The 12,827-nt window shown below is 42.1% G+C and overlaps 1 pseudogene across 1 annotated transcript; it reads left to right on the forward strand.

Annotated features, from left to right (window-relative positions):
* Positions 1-1,240: 1,240 nt before the first annotated feature.
* On the forward strand, positions 1,241-10,448 carry LOC308088937 (E3 ubiquitin-protein ligase RNF216-like; annotated as a pseudogene). The gene is made up of 3 exons: positions 1,241-1,360; positions 2,673-3,800; positions 10,326-10,448. The product of its transcript is annotated as an E3 ubiquitin-protein ligase RNF216-like (transcript).
* The last annotated feature ends 2,379 nt before the right edge of the window (positions 10,449-12,827 follow it).

The raw sequence follows: 12,827 nt of genomic DNA on the forward strand, positions 1-12,827 counted from the left end.
CAGAAACAAACCAAAAAAACTTAACAAAGAAAGCAATGTAGCCACATGAACACATTCCTACATAGACATTAGAGCAATACAATTCATTTGCATAATACATGCATACTGTATACTGCACTAGCCCTAGACTAGAATGTCTGTGATCTTACACATTTCATGTATTCAAAATACACAGCCGTAGATCGGTCCTATCCGCGCCTGGTTAGCAGACTGATCTCGGCGGCATAAAAGTGCTCTGCGCAGCATATGTACTCACCCAATAATTAATGCCTAAGACTTGAAGTCAGAAATTGTCCTCTAGTTTCATATCCATTTGAAAGTTTTGGCAGAAAACGTGTGTTTAGTAAAATATCTCCACTTTTTCATGAGCTTCACACGGGTGACATTCTGTCCGGGCAAGGGGCCAGAAATGAGTGCAGGACTGAATATATAAAAACTTCCTCTGATCACCGCAAACGTCATCACAGGTGCGTTGACATTTGCTCCGCAACAACCACGACGCCCGTCTGCGTACGCAGAGTTCATAAAACAAGCACCCTCAGTCAACCTCTCATACACCCCAAACGCACTTTGGCATCTTTGAGCACACACACACACACACACACACACACACACACACACACACACACACACACACACACACACACACACACACACACACACACACACACACACACACACACACACACACACACACACACACACACACACACACACACACACACACACACACACACACACACACACACACACACACACACACACACACACACACACACACACACACACACACACACACACACAAGGTTGGGGGCTTAGCCCCCCAGGCAACGGACACATGCGCGCAGCGCGCGTGCATGTGTCCCCCCGCGTGGATTTCGGCGAATTTGGGTACTTTTCCCCCCGTTTTTTGTTACTTTATTTCGGTTTTAGGGTTGAGGTTATAGATATATAATTCAAAAAAAAATAATTTATATATATATTGGCCACCGAAGCCCCCGCGTAACGACGCCCCTGCACTGCATGTATGTATACATAATTATTATTTTTTCTGTGTGCTTTACTATTTTACCCTCAGTATTAGAGGTGTACATGTTATTATACATAAGGTGTACAAGCTTTATTTAGCCTAAAAAGGAACGCATCTCATCTTTCTTTTTTTTTTTGCTTTTTGTCTTAAGCATTGCCTGTATATCAGCTACCAAGCATTGCCTGTATATCCGCTACCAAGATTCAGAAGATGAGGGTGACGGTGATGATTGAAACGGCCAACCGTAGTCTACAGTACTTGGCGGTGCCAGAGTCAGCAATGGCCGGCATTAACATTGCCACCACCAACATCGACCAATTCCGGGATATGGTATTGCTGAATGCTGAACCGTTCAAGTGGGGCCGAGTGGTTGTTGGAAACCGTGCAACTCATCTTGCCAACTGGAATACTCTGTTGAACCTCTGGAACGGGAGAGGGAGACGTTACACAGTGTTCCTGTCCAGAAAAAAAATCATGGGGCTGACCAGTTCGCGGCAACCCAGTTATTTGGGTACTCTGCCCAAGCTAATATTCCAAACCCCGGCCCACCAAAAACACTGCGACAAGCAAAGCAAGCAAAAGAAAGTACATATTTGAAAAGAAAAGCAAGGGGTTCAAAATGAGCCATTTGGAATCCCTTGCCAGTCCAAGGACTGTAGGGCTCACATTTCCAGATCTGGATCCAGGGAGCCACACATTCATTTGACTAGAGGTGTGCATTGGCACTGCCCTCACGATTCAATTACGATTCACCAGGTAACGATTCAATTACGATTAACCCTGTACTAATTTGATTTGATTCGACGATGAATCGCGATGCATCACACTTGTCTATATTACTGCACAACATGGCAACTTTTTCATCAGTCAATACAAGCAGTCAGTTATACTGAACAACATATACATCTGGCTGCTGCTCTGTGCAATTAGCAACATAACAAAAAAAAAGAAATGTTCCAACATTTTTATTTATTTTATTCTTTAAATCGATTTTTTACATTTGTGAATCGATTCATAATTGTCCATGTCCGCATCGCGATTAATCTATGAATTGATTATTTTTGACACCACTAACCATGACTGCTTTGTAATTTTTATAAGATGAGTTTTAGAATGGGTGTAAACTAGCAATACTTGCAATAGAATACATTTTCAAAAGCATCTTCTTCCATAAAACCCCAATGGTCTGAGAGATTTCATAAAAGCAAAGGTTCAAGCCTCAACCTGCTGGTTAAGTTTGAAAATATCCAGTCTACAAGCTCACAATGCAGCACTTTGTAGCACATTTTGAGCTTGTAGATGTGCTTTTTCGGTGTGCGACACCAATACACAACTAAGACACCGACGCACAACTAATTTCTTTATAACTCAAGCTGTATGGTAATACAAACGTGTGTGTATTCATTGTGTGTGTTTGTGATGCAGGGAGCATCGTGAACAAGGCCTTTACCAGGTGCTGTTTGATACATGTGCAGACATCTGGTGAATTGAAAAATACTATCACGATATTTTTCAAGCTGTATCACAATAGACTATTTATCACGATTCTTCTTTTCTGTTAGTTTTTAGGATTATTTTATTATGATTACTAATAACTTATATGATGATTAATTATATCATATGATTATTATATTTGATTAAGATATTGGCCAACCCAGCCCCTGGCCTGTTTGTGATCCCTCCTCCAGCCCCAGCAGAGGATGCCAGGCCTGGTCCCTCTGTGCCACGAGAGGGATACAGACCAGAGAGGCCTGAGTATCAACCTCATATTAGAGCTTTGATAACTGAGGTGTTGATTTATTCCCTGATGCCCAGGAAGCCTATGTAGCAGAACTTGTCCAACAAAACAATGACCTGAATGTTATATGTAATGCACTGTTGGAGAACCCTGCGTATCCCAGGAGAGCGGCAGCAGCTACAGTATAGCAGTTCCCACCAGCATCCTGCTAGAGTCTGGAGAAACACAGACACCGGTGACTGAGGACCTGTTTGACTACAACAAGCTGGGGACGGTGGGACCAGAGGCCATGATGCAGGCTGTGGACCTGCTGATGGCAGACTTCAGGATGCTCAGCTGTCAGGACATCAAATGGGCTCTCAATGCCCTCAAGGGACACTATGCAATCACACGCAAGGCCTTATTGTGAAGCTCTGAAGAAATGGCAGGAATCAGGCGACCCCTCAGGAAAGAGGCGACGGAGTAGAACTTCCTTGCAGTTTAAGCAAGGTTCAGTGACGTATAAGATGAAAATGGTCTTCCTTGAAAACGACTTATGCAACGCTGGAAGCCTCCGTTCAGAAGGAGCTCTCCTTCTATCAGCAGAAGGCCAAGGAATGGGCAGAGCGCGAGGACTTCCTGCTGGCACTACAGGTCAATGAGGTTGAATATAAAAATGACGGACAGCTGATCGAGTGCGGCTGCTGCTATGGCGAGTTTGCATTTGAGAAGATGACCCAGTGTTCTGACGGTCATCTCTTCTGCAAAGAGTGCCTGGTCAAATACGCTCAGGAGGCAGTCTTTGGCTCTGGACAGTCTGAGCTGAGCTGCATGGAGGGTGGGTGTACCTGCTACCCGGTGTGTGAGCTGCCAGAAAACATCCTCTTGAAATATTACGAGAGACAGGCAGAGGAGGCTGTTGCTGCCACCTGTGGTGACGAACTAGTGCGGTGTCCATTCTGCAACTTTCCAGCCTTGTTGGACAAAGCCATGTCCTTGTTCAGCTGTCCCAACCCCCGATGCCGCAAGTTTTACAAATTTGCCTTGTTACCGGTTGGAGAAGTAAAAACCCTCAAACTTTACTCTGCCTCTGACCATCACTTCAAGACAATTGTTAGCTTTCTGTCTATTTGTGTCCACACGCACATTGAGGACAGAACAATAATCATGGAGCACGTATAATCATTATCTAATAATCATATAATAATATAATGAATCATCATACATCTTATTAAGTAATGTGTTCACAGAGAGACAGACAGGCTAGATATAGATAGATATATAGTTAGATAGATAGAATAGATAGAATATTCGTTTTATGCTGATGGATAGATAGATAATGTACATTTGTTTGTACTCAAGTACTGTACAAATTTGAGGGGTTTTAACTTTACTGGATTAGTTTCAAATTTCAGTACTTGTACTCCACTACATCTCAGAGGCAAATATTGTCCTTTAGTAAACTGTAGATGTGTATAATTATTACAAAATTAACCACTTTATCCCTATATACTTTGGCTATTTTAAAATAGCCGGTGTACACGCTCACAATGCGTGGCTTTGCGAGTTGTTGTGAGCTTGTAGATCAGCTGTTTTCTAAATTTTTTTAAACATGTTGACTTAGAGGTTGCACATGAACTCTGCAGCCGCACTGAGGCGCTCCAACACAAACACCGACATTAAAGGTAGGGTAAGTGATTTGCGTTGGTTAAAATAATTGTTAAATAGCTCTATATTCTGATAGTACTCATTGCTATAGAGTGTTTGTTCAGTATTAGGAGTCTCCTTGTCTCTCCACCTCTTTATTAAACAGAAAATGCATTTTCGTTTCAGTTTCAGTTTCATTTCCAATTTTATCCAACCAGGACAGAGAACTCAATCAGGATACAGATTAAACAAGTGAAATTGGAAGTGATGACACTAAGAAATGAGCAGACAAAATTAGAACTGGAACACTACACAAATTAAGCTTAAAAATGGGTACTTTCTCCTGATTGGCTGAGATTCTGACACCTACCGAAAAATGTATTTTCTGTTTATTAAAGAGCTGGAGAGACAGGGAGACTCCTGTTACTGAAAAAACACTCTATAGCAATGATTACTATCAGAATATAGTATTTTAACCTTTTAACAAAATACTTTTTGTTTTAACCAAAAAATATCACTTACCCTACCTTTAAGCTGCTTGACACAAACATCAGCACCACACTGCTGTTTGTCCAAAAGACACAATATCTCCTCTCCCGTTGCTGCGGCTGTGATGTCGGCAGCGAGCTGTGTCGGGTGTCTCCAAGGCTGGTGATCATTTGGACGTGACATTGTTTTCACAAAAACCCACAAAATACACCAAAATAACACTGTTCAACGGGCTAATTAGTTAGCATTGATGACATTGACCACACTAACGTTCATACAGGTTGTTAAGATGTTTAACATAGCCGTTTGAGTCACGACAACAGCGTTAGCCGCATGCTAACGCTACTCGTTCCTTAGCTTAGCTACACGCTAACGGCCCATTATAGGCAGCTCTTGGCTAATAATCCTTAAACCCAACTAACGCCAACACAGTAATGGACTTAAGCATTCACATACATGCGTTAGCGTTAGCCGCATGCTAACGGCTCATGTTAAGCACCCCTAATCAGTGAAATACAACGATCGCCGCTATCACAGTAGTGGACAAACATGCGTTACATTAGTAGGAGGCTGCAGTGACCTCAAAGTCTTGACAAGAATGACAGGGCGATTTATTAGAGAAATGACGGTGATTGTGCTGTCCAGCTGGGCTCGCACAACAATCACAGAGCCCAGCCGTTGTGGCGTCTGACTGACTGTAATGGCGACAGTGAGCTATGTGAGCCAGTACTTGATGCTGCTGTCTGGAGACTGCCCTAAGCATGACACGACCAATGAGAGTTAGCGCTTTCGTTGTTGCTAAGATACGGTGTGTGGCACATAGCGTCTATGCCCCATAGCCTGTAGATCTCTCACACATGATTGGCGTAGCCTGCGTTGCCAGGTCTGCCTTTTGTATAAGCGATTTTGGCCTTATTTAGGCGCGCTTTTGGGGCTCGTTTACATAGACCACGGCAGCGCTTGTTTCTTGCCCGTTTCACGGATGTGGCAACGAAGGTGCTCAGTTTTTGTCGCAGATGATGATGATTGGCTGTTAAAAGAACCATCCGGAAGTAAATTGCGAGCTGGCGAAGTGATTTGCATAAGCATTGGGGCATAATGAGTTTCATATTAATTGTACATCCTGCAAGTACAGTAACGGTATGGGAAGCAGCTGGTGTTACAGGCAGAATATTGAGGAATTTTGGGGGAAAATGTGGAGTTAGTTGGGCCATGTGTCTGCTTGGAGAGTGGCCCCATACACTCGTGTACACTCCATGAGTGTGGCCGCCAATTATGGTAGCAGGATATCACATGCGAATGTCAGTTGAGGAGCTAAACTGTTCCAAAGGGGAGAAAAATAACATTTCCATCAAACACAGACACTGTCCTCTGGTGTCTCTGGCAGTGCCCTTAAACAGCGGAGAGTGGGAAAGTTTAAAAAAGAAAAATCTCCCATTGTCTAAACCATAACTTATTTAAAGAATCGTCATTATTTGAAAGCTATGAAGATTCTTTTTTAGCACAAAGGTCAGGGAGTCCGTGTTGGACGTGGATTGCTAAGCACTCAATTCAAGGGGTAACTAATCCTGTTCACTTTTACCAATTGATCTGTTGTGGGTCACATGATTATATCTCATTCATAAAGAGCTCTACTAAAATCTCTGAAGCAAACGTATTTTCTATATCAGTGATATAATCTTATTTTCTATCTTGTTTGGTTTTCAGAGAAAAGCAATGGTCCAAGACAACAACAGTCCCCTGCAAAAGAAACCCTCATTGGAGAACATTGAAATGTTCTCCTGGGGAGAGACTATGACATGGCTTGCCATAAAGGCTCCTGTAACCGATGCTTGCCGTAAGTCTATGTTTTCTTCCCCCAAAAGCATCAGGGTCCCACAGATCTGTTGGACGTCTTAGATGTAGACGGTATGATACAACATCTACATGTAGCCATGGAATAATTTAATTCAGAATATAATTACTACCATAAAATGAATGTTTCCAAAATGTGGAACCCCTGTGCCATTTCCTACTTTTCCAGTAATGATGTTGATAAGTAGGAAATGCGCCTAGGGTGAACCAAAATCTGAAGCATCCCTTTAATTCCAGACATTTCAATTCTTTCAGTATTCTAACAGAGTAAGAAGCTGAGGAATTTGTCAACAAGAGGAAAGGCATGGCACTAGCAATCATGCAAAACACAGCATGGATGTCGAAGGTTCACTTCATTCAGGGCTGCATAGGGATATCAATGTGGAAACCGGGGTGCCCAGGCAAAATCTGGCAAACCCTCAACTCCCTGGGTGTCTATCAATCAAAAGTCAGATCCAGGCCTCTCATTGACGAGATGAGAAAAGGACTTCTTGACCAAACGTTAAATGTCTGGGAGGACAAAATAGAGGTGAGAGGCCTACTCTAAAGTTCAATGTGGCATGACTGATAATAGGGTAGTATTAATAGTAAACTGTAGTTATTAAGTTATTCCATACTGCTTCTATATTATGAAGATCACAACAGCAGCACAATATATATTAGTTTCTGAACTGGTGCGAGAGAGATGATTGTACTATGTTCAGGATTTTAACTATATTTCCACTTTCAGAGACACTCAAAGAAAGAACCATCGCCTGAAAAAGAGTTGACATTTTCTCTGACTTGAATTATGCAGTTATGCTTCCAAATCATTGTTCAGTTTTAACATTTCCTTTGTCAGCCATAATTTGAAAAATAAAAAAATATATAATTATGAGTTTGATGGTTGGTGCAATACTTCATGCGCCAATATGCAGTTACACAATTATAACTACCAACCGTTTCATTATCTACTAATCCTGTTCTCATGAAAAGCAGATTAATTATTCTTCATTAGACACTAGACAGGTAGCTTAACTAAGTGCTGCATCATAAGATAATATAAATATCCACCAAGAAAGTACAATAATATGATAATTCATAGCAGATATATGTGGAAGAAAAACACCACGCAAGGAACAGCCCAGGCAATAAAGTCCTGCTATGGGCGCTTTCATTTGCCCACTTCAACAAGGTGTCATTCAACCAGCTAACTGGATCTGGAATGAAGGCAATGGAAGTGTCCCCTTACCGCATATTAGCATCAAAAGAGTTAGGTAGCCTGTTAGTTTTGAGGAATAAGTAATATATTTTAACAGGAACAGATGTTAAATACAAATCTGTTAATATTTCACGTGAATTTGGGTCAGCTGATATTCTGTTGCTTGTAGGATTACAGTGCCATCAAACATAGAATGACCATGCAGGTGCTGGCAGAGAACTTGACAGCCTTGCAGCCTGTAGCCTGTCAAAAACAAAGTCATCTGACACATTGACCATCCATATCAACATGAGATGTCCCAAAAAAAAACTAGTAAGCAACCTAACTCACATTATTCACTATATTATTACCATTAATTCCACCTCTGGGTGAACTTGGGTGTCACTGAAACCAATCCAGGCTCTCTTTCTGGTGTCATTGAAATAATGGAGGCATTACACAAGTATGTCCCCATTATAGAGGGCAAGCCATTCCCTGTCCTCTGCTGTGGGGATGGTCTGAGTATTGAGAGAATGACAGAAGCTCATCATACAAGGGTCACCCATGACACCTCAGAAGAGAGACTTGAGGGGCTTGTTGAAGCTCCTAAGACTTTCACAAAGAAATGATTCTTCTGCAGGTAGACCAAGTGTAATTTACAGCTATACAATCCATGTGATCACATCTGTTTGTATCACATGTATACTATGCTTCTGCCTTCTACAGGATGACTTTGATCTGATTTACAGCAACAAAAGCATGACAGCACGCACGTGGCACTCATGGTGCTGAAAATAGCATTTGACCACAGGTCACTGAAAAAGGAGGTGAAGAAGAATGTCCAACATGCTGCAGACATGATGGTGGTAGGATATTCTATTAAAAGAATAATCTTTACAATATTTGTACTGTATTAAAAGCTGTTAGCTGCATGTGCAGCCAACTTCCTGGGCATTGTAGACATTGTAATGTCTCAGAATTTCACCTGGCTGCTGACCAACTGCAGTGGCTTCATGACCTTGCAGAAAAAGTTGTGCAATTCTGTTGGTTGGCTACTAAACAGGGGGAGATTGACTTGGTGGCTGCAATAGCCAAAAAGGACAATGGCAGCCAACAGACATATCCTTTCTGTCATAGCAAGGAAGGTAAATAAAATGTTAACATAAAAAGTGTAATTGTGGGTGGTCAAATCATGGCTCATAAACTGGAAAGGGTCCCATTTGGAGGCTCTTTTATATTGTAGTAGTAGTTGCACTTAATAATAAATATTATACTAAAAACAGCAACTTCAGATGGGAGACAAGTTGTGTGTGATTCACCAAGCCTGTTCCGTTTCCTCAACAGAGAAAGGTGAAGACATGCTACTGTGCTGTAGGCTACAGCTGTCCTCACATATGGACACACTTGGCCTGTACCAATCTTACTTCTGTGCCAAAAGGGGATCGGTACTGTAGTCCAATCTGTGAGTAGCTACATTTACTGCACATGCAATAAAAAAAAGGAGGCAAAACGGTGCAGTGCCATCTTGAAGAGCGATGCCTCCACAATGAGTGGTACCACACCCGATGTTTGAGGCCCGAGTAGCGTAAAATCATCAATGAAACCATTTGCTGACATTATAATCTTATCAAAAACGTATTATGCAAGTCACTCTTTTCTCTTTTTCTACAAAGAACTGAATACCAACAGGCGAGAAAAAAAAACGTATTATGCGTCTTACTTAAGAGTAATCTTTTGCATTTCCACTAAAAAGGTGAATGGTACTGCTCACCAGAGTGCCATCAGGATCAAAGTCAGGACAAGGTTCTGAATTATACTAAGTCACTGATGTGGAGGATTGTGTCAGAGAGGGTGATGGGACCAGCATTGATGCAATTCTGGAAGCATGACCTCCTGTCCTTTTGGCAAAGGAAACACCAGAAGTACTTTATACTTATATATCATATTTTCTGAATTATACTAAGGCACTGATGTGGAGGGGCTTTTGTCACATGGACAGGCAGGATTGTGTCAGAGGGTGATGGACCAGCACTGATGCAATTCTGGAAGCATGAAGTACTTTATACTTATATATCATATTGGTAACAATTGTATTACAGTATCATGCAATTAAGATCTATAGTGGTTCATGTGTCTTTCAAATTTGTTAAGCCTTGGTTGATGGTGTCCATTAGGAATTGAGGGTTATTTGCCCGAACGTCTCTGCATGGAGATGGTGTGGGGTAGAGTGGCCAACATTAGTGATGGGCCTGGGAAAAATATTCCTTTAGATCTTGAAAATGAATTCGTAAACAATTAATTCAAAGGTATGCCTTCAATCTATTAACAGAGTACTGACTTTTTTAGCCAGTTAACATTCGGATTATAAAGTACACAGCCAACTTCGTGGTGTTGTTTTTTTCTCTCAGAAACTCAAGTGGGCCCGGGGGTGCTACACATCCGAGCAGGTGGCTAGGTGTGCCGAAAAGTCTGGGACGTTTGGGAAACAGTTTGAACAGTTGTTCCTGTCCTCGGGCATAGGGCAATTCTAAGGATCTCAAACAAGCCAGACTGTGTCCAAATAAGAAGCAGACATTGCTGCCTTTGTAGAGGAATATGAAACGGATGCCCTGTTCTCCTACCAACCAGGACGACACCACAAAGTGAAATTCACCTATCCACAAAAGATAGGGAAAACGATAAAACGTCTGGAATTTGAGATGGATCTGTGGGACCAGAAGAATTACATGTAACGTGAGTATGATACTTACACTCCATAAGTAATGTGAAAAACCAACAAACAAAAAATATACTTAATTATTGGGTGAGTACACACGCAGCAAGTTTTATGCCGCCCATGTTTTGCACAAATCGGCCTCCTGATGGCGCTATAAAATGCCCATGTGAAAAAAGTTGAGGCAGAGGTTCTGCTGTGGCATCCAGGGAGTGTGTGTGCACAGTTTCACTGTGAGCAAGCCAACGGTGCCGGAGATTAGCTGTCCACAGACAGAATGACGGACACACGGACGGACGGACGGACAGGGGGTAAAACATACTCTCTCGCCATGCCTTTCGGCCTGGCGGAGACAATAAATTCAGGATCGATCTCTCAGGTGGGTGGGTGTAGTCTCTCTCCGTTCGAGATTTCATCATTAATGAGCCTGTACTCTTCTTTTTATCAGCTGCAGTATGAGTGAGGCAACATGCAAGCGGACGAAAACGTGGTGAGGAAAGTGTCGTCGTACATCAGCCCTAATAAGACCATCTACAAGGTCAACTGTATCATCAAGCGCCTTACTTCTCGGCAAGTGCGTACATCAGCTGACGTCGGATGACAACGGTTCGGTGGGGTGGATCCAAGGCTGCACCGATTTTGAATGCTACAACATCTATGGGGATCTTCGCAGGTCCAGCTTTGAATTGCCGGACCTGCTCTCCGGCAAGGTCAAGGCCGTCAACGACTCAGACGGCACCAGCGGGTCGTGCATGTGGTCCCGCCGTATCCGGATCGGCCCACCATACTCTCCTCTTACGACGGGGATGCCCCTCCAGATGAGTGCACTAAAGGCACCTACTTGCAATAGAGACACACGGCCGGAAGCGGAAGGCCTACAAATCCACGCCCACTTTTGACACTCGGGGTCCGTTAGAACGATGAACTGCAGCTCTCAATGCAATCTCTATGAGAGGCATTGTAAAATACCGTCATTTCACTGGTTAACTACTGAGGCTGTAGCGATTTTTTTTGTGTTCTAATAATCTGTCCCATTTGTTTAATTTGTACTTTTTAATGTCCCATATCTTTCATCTCGATATACTACCCACAATATACTATAATATACTCCATCAGTATGTCAAAACCGCTAGCATCGGAGATCCAGACTTTAAGTGGTCGCATCACGGACGCATCCCTTGAGGTTTTCAATACCCAGAAAACTGGCAAAAGTGGCCGTTTTCAATAGGTTTTGGTCATTATCTCTGGAACAGAAGGTCCAATCTGCTCAGTTCAAAGCTTGTTGGATGCGTGACTTTGAGGACATTAACTCTTACCCTGCCAGAGTTTTTTCAAAAAGTCTGTAGCCTCTGCCAGGGTTTTGACCGATTTTGGTACCTTTTCGCATAGCCACAGAATATTTTTCTCCAGTATGATTGATCCCCAGAAAATTTCTAATCACAGATGAGATTCAGGTGTGGTTTCACAAATGTCAACAAGGTCAATTTGACCTTGTTGTCATGTGTTGTTTGATGTTTGAAAATAGCTCAAAACCAGTAGTTTCAAACCAAAAAACATTGTGAATTGTTTGTCCGTTTCAATTTTAACATTGAAGTGGATGGAGCAGCAAATCTTTGGGAATTGTTATCTCCTTATTCGTTTGGAATATCGAAAAGGTGTCAATCTTAAATAATTAGAGAATCTTTTTAGAATTTTTTTTTTTTTTTTTTTTTTTTTAAGACGTTTTTTAACGTCTTTGGCAGGCAATAGCTGAAGGCCCAAAGACGTTAATAAACGTCTTTGGCAGTTATAGAGTTAAGCACGCAATGACACATTTTCGGGTTATTTATTTTTTTAGGGGAGGCGAGATCTTAGTTGGGCAGGCGACTGCCTCTCCTGCCTCTACAGTGGGTACGCTGTCGGTCGGCGCTCGGCGCTCGTAAAGACAGTGATGTCACTGAAATGCCCGTCTGCTGTCTACCCTCTGCTGTGTTAGCATTATGGGTAACTCGTTAAAGTGGCAAATTAAATGTGAAACACATCAACTATTAAGAAAACAAGAAGATATGTTGACAAAGACACTCCATACATTTGGAAACATATTTTTATTTAAATCAATATCGTCTTCAGTTAATGCAGGATAATTTTAAAAGTAGGCTAACTTTCATATCCTCTCATAGGGAATGCATTGGCAGCTGCAGTTCATCGTTCTAACGGA

Source organism: Gymnoscopelus braueri, assembly GCF_963280865.1.
Source record: "Gymnoscopelus braueri genome assembly, chromosome: 7".
Classification (NCBI taxonomy): Eukaryota; Metazoa; Chordata; class Actinopteri; order Myctophiformes; family Myctophidae; genus Gymnoscopelus; species Gymnoscopelus braueri.